Here is a 16,086-nt window from a genome sequence, read left to right as displayed (position 1 = left end):
GGCTTCGGAGCTGGGGCAGCGGCAACGGCGGCTTTGACAGCGGCAGCGGCGGCTTTGACAGCGGCAGCCTGGCCTCGGAGCTGGGACAGCGGCAGCGGCCGCCCGGCATCAGAGCTGGGACGGCGGCGGCAGCGGCTGGGGCGGCGGCGGCAGCGGCCACACGGTATCGGAGCTGGAGCGGCGGCAGTGGCGACCTGGCCTCGGAGCGGGGGCAGCGGCAGTGGCCACACGGTATCGGAGCTGGAGCGGCGGCAGCGTCCACTCGACTCGACCCGACCACGGGCCCAGTGGACGACAGCGGCGGCTGGGACAGTGGCAGTGGCCTCGGCGCAGAGATCGCTGGTTGGTTAAAATTGTTGGATAAATTTTTAGGGGCGCAAAAAAATTGTTAGATAAAAAAAATTATAAAATGGCAAAAAAAATTACATTTTATTACAATAATTCAGGGGAAGGCTGCTAAAGAGGTGCAGCGTGCCTTTAGAACAATTTTTTTTGCCATTTTATAAAAAAAAATTATCCAACTATTTTTTTGCGCTCCTAAAAATTTAGCGCCCGGGGCAACCGCCCCTCTGGCCCCCCCCCCCCCCCCACGCTACGCCACTGTCTGGCACTGTGAGGCACTGTGAGGCAGCAACTCTATCTACAATCACTGTGCCGACACTGATTATAGTTCATTTTCAAGAATTATTGGATAGAATATCAGAGCCTAGGGGTGTGATATTTCCTGTTAACATTGATTATACGTTATAGCTTCAGGTTTATTTCAAACATTGACAGGTTTAGGAATGAATGGACTGTCAGGCGGATGTGCCTGTAGTTAGCAATTCGGCCTGTAGAGGGCGAGAAGTGTATACTAAATTGACTGGGAATCCACTAGGTTCAATGGATGGTAACTTTAAACAAAGCATCTTTCAGCAATTACTGACTGACCAGGGCTTATATCTTCTTCCTATGGTCTCATACGCTTCAAGGATCGAGTGGTGGCATGGTGCAGCTGGTAGAGCTGCTGTCTTATGGTGCCAGAGACCAGGGTTTGATCCTGACCTCGGATGCTGTCTGTGTGGAGTTTGTACGTTCCCCCTGCCATGCTTTGTTCTGCCTCTCCTCTCTGCCAGTGTTCTTCTTCCCTACTCATGTCCATTCTCAGGCAGAACAAGCATTTCACTGTATCTCTGTACAATAATACACTAAACTAAACTTGAATGCATGAACAATATTTCGCATGCTAATGACTGCATGGGTAAAGACACGGAGTGACTAATCGTTGTTCCATCCAAGACCGCAAGAAATTGCACAGAGAGTTGTGGACGCTGCCCAGACCATCACACAAACCAACCTCCCTTCCATTGACACCATCTACACTTCACGCTGCCTCGGCAAGGCCAGCAGCATAATCAAGGACCAGTCTCATCCCTGGTCACTCCCTCTTTCCCCCTCTCCCATCAGGCAAGAGGTACAGAAGTGTGAAAATGCACACCTCCAGATTCAGGGACAGTTTCTTCCCAGTTGTTATCAGGCAACTAAACCATCCTACCAACAACTAGAGAGCGGTCCAGACCTTCCATCTACCTCATTGGAGACCTTTGAAATATCTTTAATCAGACTTTACTGGACTTTATCTTGCACTAAACGTTATTCCCTTTTTCCTCTATCTGTACACTGTGGACGGCTCGATTGTAATCATGTACAGTTTTTTTTCACTGACTGGATGGCAGGCTGCAAAATAAAAAGCTTTTCACAGTACGTGTGACAATGATACTAAACTAAACAAAACGATGGGTCCCCGACCCGGAACGTCACCTGTGCATGTTGTCCAGCGCTGCCTGCAGCCTGACCCGCTGAGTTACTCCAACACTTTGTTCATAGTTCATCGGCTAGTGTTGTGTAGTGTTCAAGACCCTGATGGTAGTTGAGGGGAAGATATTCTTGAACCTGTTGGTCATGGTTTTCAGACTTATACTTTTGAATGTACTTTGAGAAAGCGGATGAGGAGGAACTCTTGTAGCCAGAGGGTGGTGAATCTGTGGAATTCATTGCCGCAGACGTCTGTGGAGGCCAAGTAAATGGGTATTTTTAAAGTGAAGATTGACAGGTTCTTGATTAATAAGGGTGTCAAAGGTTACGGGGAGGGGTCAAGAGTGTCTTATTGTCATATGTCCCGGGTAGAACAATGAAATTCTTACTTGCTGCTGCACAACAGAATATGTAAACATAGCACACTGTAAACAATATGATAAACAAGAGAAAATAAAACGTTCAGTGTGTATATATACACTTACCCACAAGTACACACACACACACATAAACATTTATGTATATCTATATATACACATATACACATATCCACATACATATTCAAAATCTTTTTTGAGCATGTGTGTGTATATACAGCGGTTTGCAAAAGTATTCATACCCCTTGAACTTTTCCACATTTTGTCACGTTACAACCACAAACGTAAATGCATTTTATTGGGATTTTATGTGATAGACCAACACAAAGTGGCGCATAATTGTGAAGTGGAAGAAAAATGATACATGGTTTTCAAATTTATTTACAAATAAAAAACTGAAAAGTGTGGCGTGCAAAAGTATTCAGCCCCCTTTACTCTGATACCCCTAAATAAAATCCAGTGCAACCAATTGCCTTCAGAAGTCACCTAATTAGTAAATAGAGTCCACTTGTGTGTAATCTAATCTCAGTATAAATACAGCTGTTCTGTGAAGGCCTCAGAGGTTTGTTAGAGAACATTAGTGAACAAACAGCATCATGAAGCCCAAGGAACACACCAGACAGGTCAGGGATAAAGTTGTGGAGAAGTTTAAAGCAGGGTTAGGTTATAAAAAAATATCCCAAGCTTTGAACATCTCACGGAGCACTGTTCAATCCATCATCCGAAAATGGAAAGAGTATGGCACAACTGCAAACCTACCAAGACATGGCCGTCCACCTAAACTGACAGGCCGGGCAAGGAGAGCATTGATCAGAGAAGCAGCCAAGAGGCCCATGGTAACTCTGGAGGAGCTGCAGAGATCCACAGCTCAGGTGGGAGAATCTGTCCACAGGACAACTATTAGTCGTGCACTCCACAAATCGGGCCTTTATGGAAGAGTGGCAAGAAGAAAGCCATTGTTGAAAAAAAGCCATAAGAAGTCCCGTTTACAGTTTGCCACAAGCCATGTGGTTGACACAGCAAACATGTGGAGGAAGGTGCTCTGGTCAGATGAGACCAAAATTGAAGTTTTTGGCCTAATGCAAAGCGCTATGTGTGGCATAAAGCTAACACTGCACATCACCCTGAACACACCATCCCCACTGTGAAACATGGTGGTGGCAGCATCATGCTGTGGGGATGCTTTTCTTCAGCAGGGACAGGGAAGCTGGTCAGAGTTGATGGGAAGATGGATGGAGCCAAATACAGGGCAATCTTGGAAGAAAACCTGTTAGAGTCTGCAAGAGACTTGAGACTGGGGCGGAGGTTCACCTTCCAGCAGGACAACGACCCTAAACATACAGCCAGAGCTACAATGGAATGGTTTAGATCAAAGCATATTCATGTGTTAGAATGGCCCAGTCAAAGTCCAGACCTAAATCCAATTGAGAATCTCTGGCAAGACTTGAAAATTGCTGTTCACAGATGCTCTCCATCCAGCTTGAGCTGAGCTTGAGCTATTTTGCAAAGAAGAATGGGCAAAAATTTCAGTCTCTAGATGTACAGAGCTGGTAGAGACATACCCCAAAAGACTTGCAGCTGTAATTGCAGCGAAAGGTGGTTCTACAAAGTATTGACTCAGGGGGGCTGAATACTTTTGCACGCCACACTTTTCAGTTTTTTATTTGTAAAAAAATTTGAAAACCATGTATCATTTTCCTTCCACTTCACAATTATGCACCACTTTGTGTTGGTCTATCACATAAAATCCCAATAAAATACATTTACGTTTGTGGTTGTAACGTGACAAAATGTGGAAAAGTTCAAGGGGTATGAAAACTTTTGCAAGCCACTGTATATATATATGTGTGTGTGTGTATATATATATATATATATATATATACACACACACACACACACACATATATATATACACACACACATGCTCAAAAAACAAACAATAGTAGTGCAATAATAGTAATAATGATAGTCTATTCATGTTCAGAGCTTCTTTGAGATTGTAGTGTTTAATAGTCTGGTGGCTGTAGGGAAGAAGCTGTTCCTGAACCTGGATGTTAGAGTTTTCAGGCTCCTGTACCATCTTCCCGATGGCAGGGGTGAAATGAGTGCGTGGCCAGGATGGTGGTGTGTCTCTGGATGCCTTTTTGAGGCAGCGACTCCGATAAATCCCTTTGATGGTGGAGAGGTCAGAGCTGGTGATGGACTGTGCAGTGGTCACAACTTTTTGCAGTCTTTTCCGCTCCTGGACGTTCAAGTTGCCGAACCAGGCCACAATGCAACCAGAACAATATGCTCTCTACTGTACACCTGTAGAAGTTCAAGAGAATCCTCTCTGACATACCGTAATCTCCGTAATCTTCTCAGGAAGTAGATGAGATGATGAGAATGGGGTTGAGAGGGAAAGATAGATCAGCCATGATTGAACTGCAGAGTAGGCTCAATGGGATGAATGACCTAATTCTGCTCCTATGACGTACAAATTTATGAACTTCTTTCCAATGCCAAACCATGATCCCTGGACATTCGATGCCTTGCCCATTATAAGCCTGCATATCACCATGCTCTCGTTCATACGAAGAAACTTCTCAACAATTGTGAAGCCTAGGGGGCTTGATGGGGAGAGTGGGGGTGGGGGGGGAAGGGGGGAAGGGACAGAGAGGAGGGGGAAGAGAGAAGAGGGAGGACGGGAAATGAGGGGGAAGGGGAAGAGGATGAGGGGGAGAGAGAGGGCATGAGAAGGAGAAAGATAGAGGGGGGAGGGAGGAAAAGAGAGAGAGAGAGAAAGAGAGAGAGAGAGATCTATCTTGCCAGCTTGTTATCTACTATTTCTCGTTTAAAGACCTTTCAACAGAACAATGGGGTTGGCTGTGGGTGGACTGAAAGACTCTGAAATGCCAGTATAATGTTGTGGAAACTAATGCGTTAGTAACATTGAAAAACATTCGTAACATTAGTCACTTTAACTACCTAAATATTGTAGCTCCCAAAATTGACTCAACTCCAGCGTTTCTTCATGAATCGAGAGGCGATTAGTGTGTTTTACAGAAGTGGAGCAAAGACGTGCTGCATCTCTGCTGAAGTGGCATGACTGAGTTTAATGGTGAACTGCTTCATTGTGTGTTTCGGGAGCCAATAGTTACGAGTTGGACGTAAGAAGATTGGAATTGTTCCAGGCAAAGTCGTGTTCTTCCTATCCCAGCGTGGACTTGTCGAAACGGCTTAGTCATGTTAAACAGTAGTTCAGTTTAGATTAGAGATACAGTGCAAAACAGGCCCTTCGGCCCACTGACTCCGCACCGACCAGTGATCACCCCATACACTAACACTATCCTACACAGCCTAGGGGTAATTTACAATTTTACTCAAGCTAAATAACCTGCAAAACCGTACGCCTTTGGAATGTGGGAGGAAACTGGAGCACCCGGAGAAAACCAATGCGGGTCACGAGGAGAACGTACAAACTCCGTACAGACAGCACACATGGTCAGGATTGAGTCCCTTGTGCCCCACCCGGACTCATACCTATTTTTGCTCCTTCCCCCAACCACTAAACCAAGTTGGGCCAAAGGGCCTTTTCCACGTTTCATGAGTATATGACTCCACAACTATCATCTCCCACCCATGTGCTGGTTTACACATTTTTTGGCTCCAAGCAGTAGACAACATGTCGACAAATATTTCAGAGAAATTTGAACTGGCAAGAAACTGTAAATTAACCTCATTCTTGGACAAATGCCACATTGATTAGTTTGGTTTGTTGTCATGTGTACCAAGTGACAGGGAACAGCTGTGCAGATGCTGGTTTACTCTGCAAATGGACACAAAATGCTGGGGCAACTCAGCGGGTCAAGCAGCATCTCTAGAGAAAAGGAGTAGGTGATGTTTCGGGGCGAGACCCTTCTTCAGATTCAGGCAGTGAAAAGCATGCTATACGTGCTAACAATCAAGCCATCCACAGTGTGCGGTACAGGATGAAGGGAATAACGTTTAGTTCAAGATAAAGTCCAGTAAAGTCCAATTAATGATAGTCCGAGGGTCTCCAATGAGGTATATGTGAGGTCAGGACCGCTCTCTCGTCAGCAGCGCTAGTCTTTTCAATTTTTAGTATGTTTTAAAGTATGTTTTAAAGTATGTTTTAAAGTTTGTTTTAATGTTCCTTTGTGTGTCTTGTGTGGGGGGTGGTGTGGGGGGGTAAGGGGGAAACCGCTTCGGTCGCCTCCTCCATGGAGAGGCGACTTTTTCCAGGTCGCCTCCCCCGTGGCCTAACAACGAGGATCGGCGCGGCCTTTTCCGGAGACGCGCCCGGGGTTTCAGCGGCGGGCGCAGCGTGGACTCTCGGCGTGGAGCGAGCGAGCCCTCGCTGGGGCTCGCTGGAGGGGAGCGCTCCGTTTCGCTGGCCCGCGGCAGCCGGCAGCCTGAAGCCGCGGTCTGCACAGCTCCAGATGGCGCGGCGCCCGCAGCCCGGGATCCCTCGTGGGGGACCCGGGGGAAGAAGAAGCCATCACGGCCGGCCCGCGGCCAACTTCTACCGCGGGTGCGGCATGGACTTACCATCACCCCTGGAGGGGAGCTTCGACCATCGTCCCTGCGGTCTGCGGTGCTTCTGGCTGCGGCGCGGCGGGAACCATAAATCTTCGACTGCCGGCCTACGGCCTACACCAACCTGAAGCCGCAGTCTCCGGTGGGGAAGAGCCGATCCTGGACTTACCTTGACTTTGACTTTGTCCCTTACCATCTGGACGCCCGCAGCAACGGCTGCGGAGGGTGGAGGTCCCGACCACGGGGGAAAATGGAGGAGGACTGGCCAAGCTCTGTGCCTTCCACCACAGTGATGAATGCTGTGGTGGATGTTTGTGTTACATTTTTATTGTGGTTGTGTGTTCTTTATTATTGTACCGCTGCTGACAACCCAAATACCACCGACCCTGGTTGTGTGGCAAATAAATTCTATCTAAAATAAATTCTATCTAATAGGATGGTTCAGTTGCCTGATAACAGCTGGGAAGAAACTGTCCCTGAATCTGATGTGCATTTTCACGCTTCTGTACCTCTTGCCTGATGGGAGAGGGGAGAAGAGGGAGTGACCAGGGTGAGACTGGTCCCTGATTATGCTGGTGGCCTTGCCGAGGCAGCGTGAATTAATTGTTCATTCCTTATCCCGTCAGCCACAAACTCCCTGGGGCCACATTCACAGCGGGCTTGTTGCTTAAGCAGAGAAGACGGGCCGGTGAGGTGGAAGTGGATGTGATAGAGGTGGTCGTGCCCTGCGGGAGATGGCTGCGGCCTGGAGCCGTTGTGCAATGCGGGTCCCGACTGCAGCTCAGTCCAGGACGTCAGATGGCTGGGGGATGGTGTCAGCGGCAATTCCATGAGCTGCTCTTCAGAAGCAAAGTGTTTGTGAGGGCATTGGGCCTCCGTCGAACCTCACTGGGTAGCCAGTCGGGAACGGACAATAAATGTAATTAGACACAAAGTGATCTGCACCGACCAGTGATAGCCCTATACAACACACTCGGGACAATCTTACACAAGCCCATTAACCTACAAACCTGCATGTGTTTGGAATGTGGGAGGAAACAGGAGCACCCAGGGAAAAAATACGCATGGGTAGGTTGGGCCGAAGGGCCTGTTTCCACACTGTATGACTCTGACTCTCCTGTTCCACTTTCCAAAAAACATTACAGCCTATGAAGGCCCTAATGTGTAGGATAGTGCTAGTGTACGGGGTGATCAAGGACTAGATGGGCTGAAGGGCCTGTTTCCTCGCTGTATCTGAAGTCTTAGGTCAAAAGTAAAGTGTTATTCCCTTCATCCTGTATCTGTGGATGGCTCAATTGTTATCAGGTTTTGTCTTCCACTGACTGGATAGCATGCAACAAAAAGCTTTTCACCGTAACATGGTACATATGACAATAATAAACTAGACTGGAGTAACGCCAGTGACATTCATCACAGTGGAGGAAAGGATCAGTTAGCAACCACGGTAAGAAATGGTGGCAGAGACAAGTTCTTAACAGGGACGTGACCCACCTCCTTGCTTTGAAACGTGAAAATCTTTCACCATCTTTGGTATTGCAAACACAATTCCGGAGGTTCAACTTTGTCCTGTAGGCTCCTATGTCAGTTTACTGACAAATCATATTTATAGTCATAGAGTAATCGAGTCATACAGCGTGGAAACTATCCTGTCCGTGTACCTGTCTAATCGTTTTTTAAACGTTGAGATAGTTAGTCCCTGCCTCAACTACCTCCTCTGGCAGCTCGTTCCACACACCCACCACCCTTTGTGTGAAAAAGTTACCCCTCAGATTCAAATTAAATCTTTATCCCTTCACCTTAAACCTATGTCCTCTGGTTCTCGATTCCCCTACTCTGGACAAGAGACTCTGTGCGTCTACCTGATCTAATCCTCTCATGATTTTATACACCTCTATCACGCCTCATTCTCCTGTGCTCCAAGGAATAGAGTCCTAGACTGCTCAACTCCCCCCCCGAGTCCTGGCAAAACCCTTGTAAATCTTCTCTGCACCCATTCCAACTTGACAGCATCTTTCATGTGACATGGTGCCTAGAATTGAACACAAAACTCTAAATGTGGCCTCACCAACGTCTTATATAAGTGCAACATGACCTCTCAACTTCTATACTCAATACTCTGACAGAGGTAGGCCAATCTGCCAAAAGACTTATTGACCACCCGATCTACCCTCAAGGACCATAGAAGCTAGTGAACATACAGGTGGCGTTTTAGCCCAGAGCAGCAGATGAAGACGTGGACTGCCAACGTTTGAAAGTACTTTGATCTCGTGCAAATTAATTAATCGTGCTTCACTGTTGGGGGAAACGAAAGGGGATAAAAACTTGACAAAAACAATAAAACCCACACCTTCTTTCTCTCCGGGTGCTCTGGTTTTCTCCCACACTCCAGGTTTGCAGGTTAATTGGCTTCTGCAAATTGTAAATCATCCCTTGCGTGTGGGATAGTGCTAGTGTTCGGGGTGATCACTGGTCGGTGCGGACACAATAGGCCTGGTGTGGAGTGTGAGAGGAATCAGGCGCATTCAGAGAAAAGTCACGGGGAGAACGTGCAAACTCCGTACAGACAGCACCCACAGTCAGGATCGAACCCGGGTCTCTGGCGCTGTAAGGCAGCGACTTTACCTCTGTGCCACTGTGTCGCCATGTGTGGAAGCAAATGACCATTGGGCCCAAGGGACTGTGTCAGGAGAAGAAGCTTCAGAAGAGCGTGTTTAAGAAGGAACTGCAGATGCTGGAAAATCGAAGGTACACAAAAATGCTGGAGAAACTCAGCGGGTGCAGCAGCATCTATGGAGCGAAGGAAATAGGCAACGTTTCGTCCCGAAACGTTGCCTATTTCCTTCGCTCCATAGATGCTGCTGCACCTGCTGAGTTTCTCCAGCATTTTTGTGTACCTTCAGAAGAGAGTGTTGGATCACATCTGACTGAACCTTAGGGGAGGTGTGGCGTTTATTGAATAGACCTTTGTTTAGAATAATGAGTGTGTGGAGTATCGCTGACAGGAATCAATTGACTTGGTGACAAGGGCCTGAGAGCTGTGTTGTCGTGTGTATTATCTTCCTGCTCTTAGTTGTTAAGAGCACCAGAGTTTGTTTAGACGTGTGGTCCATCTGGTGGGTTGGTGGAGTTGCTCCCAAGCTGCCGGCTCCCATTCCACTGCTGTTGGCGGCATTCAATAAATAATCATCTCTTACAGGAAACAGTAACAGCCACTGATACAACTGAAACTGTACAAGCCACTGACACAACTGAAACGGTACAAGCCACTGACACAACTGAAACTGTACAAGCCACTGTTATTGGTAACATGTCCGTTTTTTTCACTTATTTTTTATTATTTTTAGTACGTTAAAGTGTGTAGTCGGGGGTCTAATCTTTTTATGTGTGGGGGGTGGTGGGGGGGGGGGAAGGGGGAAACTGTTTTTTCAAGTCCCTACCTGGTCGGAGAGGCTGCCTTCCTCCGAGCAGCACCTTCGACCTGTCCTCGCGGCCTACCAGCGGGTCCTGGAGCGACGTTTCCTGAGGGGACCTGGCCAGGACCTCGGCTTTGGCGGCGGCACAGCGCTGGAGCGCTATTGCGGAGCGGGCGATGCCTTTCCTGGGTCGCCGCGCTGGAACTCCAGTATGCTGGGACCGCCGATGAGAACATTGTGGAGCCGCGGTTCTGTGGAGCGGCCAGCTGCGGCGCTGAACTTTACATCCCGGAGCCTGGGATCTCTTGCCGAGATCGCCAGTGTGTGGAGCTCCGTCAAACGCGGTCTGTTGGCTTGGAAGCCGCGGTCTCCGGTAAGAAGGCGGCCGTTCCTGGCACCCCAAGCCGCTGGGGGTTCTCCCGGCACCGGAGTATCATCACCCGGCGAGAACATCGGGCGCCATGGCGGCAACTGTGGAGGCCTCAATAGGCCCGACTCTGGGTGGACAAGAGGATGGGGACTGGACTTTGTGCCTTTTTCCACAGTGGTTCCCACTGTGGGGGGCTGTTTTTGTGTTTTGGTGTTGAACTTCTTGAATGCTATGTTGTATTTTTATTAGTGTGCTGCAAGGACATCTGAATTTCCCCTGAATAAGGGGATTAATAAAGTAAATCTAATCTAATCTAATCTAATGTTGTCAAGCAGCAAAGGGAGCAGTAAAGATTTTTACAAGGATGTTGCCAGGGCTCGACGGCCTGAGCTATAGGGAGAGGTTGAGCAGGCTAGGACTTAATTCCTTGGAGCGTAGGATGATGGGGGGGGTGAATTTATAAAAATGCATAAGCGCCAAGGTGGCGCAGCGGTAGAGTTGCTGCCTCACAGTCACAGCGCCGGAGGCCTGGGTTCCATCTTGACTACGGGTGCTGTCTGTACGGAGTTTGTACGTTCTCCCCGTGACTGCGTGGGTTTTCTTCGAGATCTCTGGTTTCCTCCCACTCTCCAGAGACGTACAGGTTTGTAGGTTAATTGCCTTGGTATAAATGTAAATTGTCCCTTGTTTGTGTTGGACGATGTTAATGTGCGGTGATCGCTGGTCGGTGCAGACTCAGTGGGCCGCGCTGTATCTCTAAACTAAAGTAATCTAATCGTGAGAGGAATAGTCAGGGTAAATTCACAGAGTCTTTTACCCCGAGTAGGGGAATTGAGAGCCAGAGGGACATAGGTTTAACGTGAGGGGGTAAGATTTAATAGGGGCCCGAGGGGCAACTTTTTACACAAGGGGGGTAGATGTATGGAAAAAGCTGCCAGAGGAGGGAGTTGCGGCTTAGTTTAGTTTAGTTTAGGGATACAGGTGGGTAACATGCCCTTTGGCCCATCAAGTCTGTGCCGACCAGCAATCACCCATATGCACTCGTTCTATCCTATACACTAAGGACAATTTACAGAAGTAAATTAACCTACAAACCTGGATGACTTTGGAGTATGGGAGGAAACTGGAGCACACAGAGGAAACCCATGTTGGCACAGGGAGAACGTACAAACTCCACATGGACAGCACCCATAGTCAGGATCGAACCCGGGTCTCCGGCGCTGTAAGGCAGCAAATCTATCGCTGCTTCACTGTGCCAACCCAGTACTATCACAACATTTAGACTTGGATAGGGTAGGTTTCGAGGGATATATGGGCCAAACGTGGGCAGGTGAGACATGTATAGATGGGGCATGTTGGTCGGCATGGGCAAGTTGAGCCGAAGGGCCTGTTTCCATGTTGTATGACTCTAGGACTCTATGACACAGAGTGAGATACCAGGCCCTTTGGCCCGACAATGTCGGCAAGACAAAGAACCGAGTTATCGACTTCAGGAAGCGTGGTGGCGAACATGACCCAACGGGGCCAAAGTGGAAAAGGTGAAGAGCTGAGAGCTGTGATGCATCCCAACACAATGGTGCATCTAAGGTGCATCTACAGACCTTTTGAAGCGTCATTGGTCTCTTGTGCACCAACCATCTGCCCTGGGCCAACCCTATTAAAGCTACGTGTCACAGTGGTACATAGAGTTGCTGCCTTATGCCCCTGTCCCACTTAGGAAACCTGAACGGAAACCTCTGGCGACTTTGCGCCCCACCCAAGGTTTCCGTGCGGTTCCCGGAGTTTGCAGGTGGTTGCCGGAGGTTGCAGGTAGTGGAAGCAGGTAGGGAGACTGACAAAAACCTCCGGGAACCACACGGAAACCTTGGGTGGGGCGCAAAATCTCCAGAGGTTTCCGTTCAGGTTTCCTAAGTGGGACAGGGGCATAACAGCACCAGAGACCTGCATTCTATTCTGGCTGCGGGTGCTGTCTGTACGGAGTTTGATCATTCTCCATGAGACCGCGTAGGTTTTCCCCGGGTGCTCCAATTTCCTCCCGCACTATAAAGATGTACAGGTTTGTAAGTTAATTGGCTTCTGTAAATTGTAAATTGCACCTAGTGTGTAGGATAGTGCTAGTGTACAGGGTGATCACTGGTCGGAGTGGACTCGGTGGGCCGAAGGTCCTGTTTCTGTGCTGTATCTCTAGAGTCTATGGCCATAAAAGCATTCTAATGCTTCTACTTCCTCAGGAGGCTAACAGACTTTGGCTTATCTCTAACGACTCTCACAAACGTCTACAGATGCAGTGGAAAGCATACTATCGGGTAGCATCACAGCGTGGTTTAGGAACAGCTCTGCCCGAGACTACAAGAAATTGCAGAGAGTTGAGGATGCAGTCCAGATCAACAAGCAGACCAGACTTCCCACCATCACTCCTGACTCTGAGATCATCGCACAGTACAGTGCCTCGGAGGGTGAAAGTATATGCGCACACAGTAGGCCCCCCTTGGTCATGACTGACCATGGGTGATGCATCCTAGTTTGCAGGTAATGTGTGGGTGTCATATGGAGGACAGGCTGTTGCCCATGCAGCACGTCCCCCCTCTCCACGTCGCTGATCGATCCAAAGGGCCGTTACAGTTTGGCACCAGCGCCGTCGCAGGAGCTGCCAGAGCGAGGTTGTAGATAACGACGAACTGCCTTCGGGGCTCCAACTCCGGATTTTCTTGAGGTTTACTCCTGGAGCTATTTTCCATGGCTGGATATGGCCACAAGGCAGTGGAGGTTTTAAATCTGAGTTTTCCCTCTCCTAGATGGACTGCCTTCCCAGGCTGACGAGCCCCATCTGCCCAATATATATATATATATATATATATATATATATATATATATATATATATATACACACCCCACACACACACACACACACACACACACAAAAACACTCACACACACATATACATACATAAAAGCAAAAATAATAATAGTGAAGAAAGACTATGTGTGTGTGTATATGCACACACACACATATATATATATATACACCCACACACACATATCTATGTACACACACACATAAAAACAAAGAAACAAGCAATAATAGTGCAAACAGACGATATATATGTGTGGTTACACAAAAATGCTGGAGAAACTCAGCGGGTGCAGCAGCATCTATGGAACGAAGGAAATAGGCAACGTTTCGGGACGAAACGTTGCCTATTTCCTTCGCTCCATAGATGCTGCTGCACCCGCTGAGTTTCTCCAGCATTTTTGTGTACCTTCGATTTTCCAGCATCTGCAGTTCCTTCTTAAACACAATATATATGTGTGTATGTGCAACAAACGTTGTTTCCATTGATTGTATTGTTTCCAGTGTACAATGTTTACATGCTCTGTTGTGCCGCTGCAAGTGAGAATTTCATTGTTCTGTTCGGCACAAATGACGACTCTTGATTGAGTCCAGGCTGTTCAACCTTTCACACAAAAGAGTGTGGAAAGCTGAAATTCTCTCCCCCAAATGACCCTGGAGGATGGAACAAACAGAGCCTTCAAGAGAAGACAATGGAATGTTGTTGGGTCGGGGTGCACGGTTCGAGAGTGGGACTGATCTGCCAGAATCTACAGAGCCTGCCGTTTATATCCCAGTGCCACAGCAAGGTTTCGTGGAGGTGACAGGCCGGACTTAATGAATCGACATTGGAAGATTTATCATCAGTTTTATTAGTGCTGGACCATATTCTCAAGTGTTGACAGTTTCCAGCTTGTGATTAATAAAATATAGTTAAATTGCTATCTTAAGAAAGAGAGGTCTATATGGATATATTCTGTAATATAATAATGCTGTATTCTTGAGCAAAGGATCTTTTACAGCAGATGAATTAATCAATGTTCACTCACCGTGATCTGTCAGCTTAAATACTGGAGTGATAAATGGTGTGTGTGTGTGTGTGTATTATGCATGTATAAAGACTGGCACTCTGCCACTCATTGCTCAGATGAATAGCACACTAGAGGCTGCACAACAAGATCTTGTTGCGTTTAGTTAGGAAGGGTACCAAGTCCGAGCGCCCTCACCACAGAGGAGATCCCACGACGCCTTGTAGGGTGGCACAGTGGCACAGCGGTGGAGTTTCCACCCCACAGCGCCAGAGAGCCGGGTTCCATCCTGACTGGCACTGTATGGAGTTTGCACGTTCTCCCTGTGATCGCCAGAGCACCTACAAGAATCACAGGGGGAACTCCACACCGACAGCAGTGAAGTTGGGCTTCGGCCCTGGTCACTGTGAGCCCACACGCCCTAACAATGCCTCAATTATATTCTGTAGTTCTTTCTCTCTCTCTCTCCCTCTCTCTCTCTCTCTCTCCCTCTCCCTCTCCCTCTCCCTCTCCCTCTCCCTCTCCCTCTCCCTCTCCCTCTCCCTCTCCCTCTCCCTCTCCCTCTCCCTCTCCCTCTCCCTCTCCCTCTCCCTCTCCCTCTCCCTCTCCCTCTCCCTCTCCCTCTCCCTCTCCCTCTCCCTCTCCCTCTCCCTCTCCCTCTCCCTCTCCCTCTCCCTCTCCCTCCCCTCTCCCTCCCCCTCTCCCTCTCCCTCTCCCTCTCCCTCTCCCTCCCCCTCTCCCTCTCCCTCCCCCTCTCCCTCTTATTAAGACTGCTTTTAAAACTCACATCTGGCAGAGATATTGGTCACTTCGGCCAACACCTCCAATATTAGCCGGGAATCTGTGACGGAAATGTCCTTTCTCAGATGACACTGGCAAATGTAGAAATACTGCGCAGTGCCTTTCCTTTGTCTCAGAATGCCGTCATTTCCCAAAGCACTTGTGTATGCAGTGCACCCAACCGTAAAGGAAATTAAGTGATTGCGAGCTGGACAAAGAGGGATTCAGTCTATAAAGGAATTTAAATCCCATTCATTATTGGAAATTCACTGCCACAGGAAAAGCTTGGGAGCTTATTACATCCGAAGAATAACCTATTCTATATTTATTCCAGGCCGTGTCACATCACCTGATAGAAAGAAGCATTTCAAATCATGAGAGCCAGAGATAGAGTCGGCAGTCAAGGCCTTTTTTCCCAGCGTGGAAAATGTCAAAGACTACAGGGCATATGGTGAGAAGGGCAATGTTTAAAAGAGATGTGCGGGGCAAGTCCTTTTGACACGGAGGGTGGTGGGTAGTGGGTGCCTGGGACGCGCTGCCTGGGGTGGTGGTCGAGGCAGATACGATAGTGGCGTTTTAAAAGGCTTTTGGATAGGCACATGGATATGAGGGCATGCAGGCGGAGGAGATCAGTTTAACATGTTCGGCGCAGAGGGCCGAAGGGCCTGTACCTGTGCAGTGCTCTTCTATGTTCCCTGTTTGTTGGGATGTTCACTCTTTAACAGTGTTCAGCTTTATACCTCACCTTTCCATATCTCTAGTTTCCCTCTCCCCTGACTCTCAGTCTGAAGAAGGGCCTCATGCTGAAATGTCACCCATTCCTTCTCTCCACAGATGCTGCTTGGCCCGCTGAGTAACTCTAGCATTTTGTGTCAATCTTCAGTTTAGTTTAGTTTAGTTTATGATTGTCACGTGTACTGAGGTACAGTGAAAAGCTTCCCACTCAAAGAAAAGG

Source organism: Amblyraja radiata, chromosome 19, assembly GCF_010909765.2.
Source record: "Amblyraja radiata isolate CabotCenter1 chromosome 19, sAmbRad1.1.pri, whole genome shotgun sequence".
NCBI classification, from domain to species: Eukaryota; Metazoa; Chordata; class Chondrichthyes; order Rajiformes; family Rajidae; genus Amblyraja; species Amblyraja radiata.
This window is presented reverse-complemented; position numbering follows the sequence as displayed.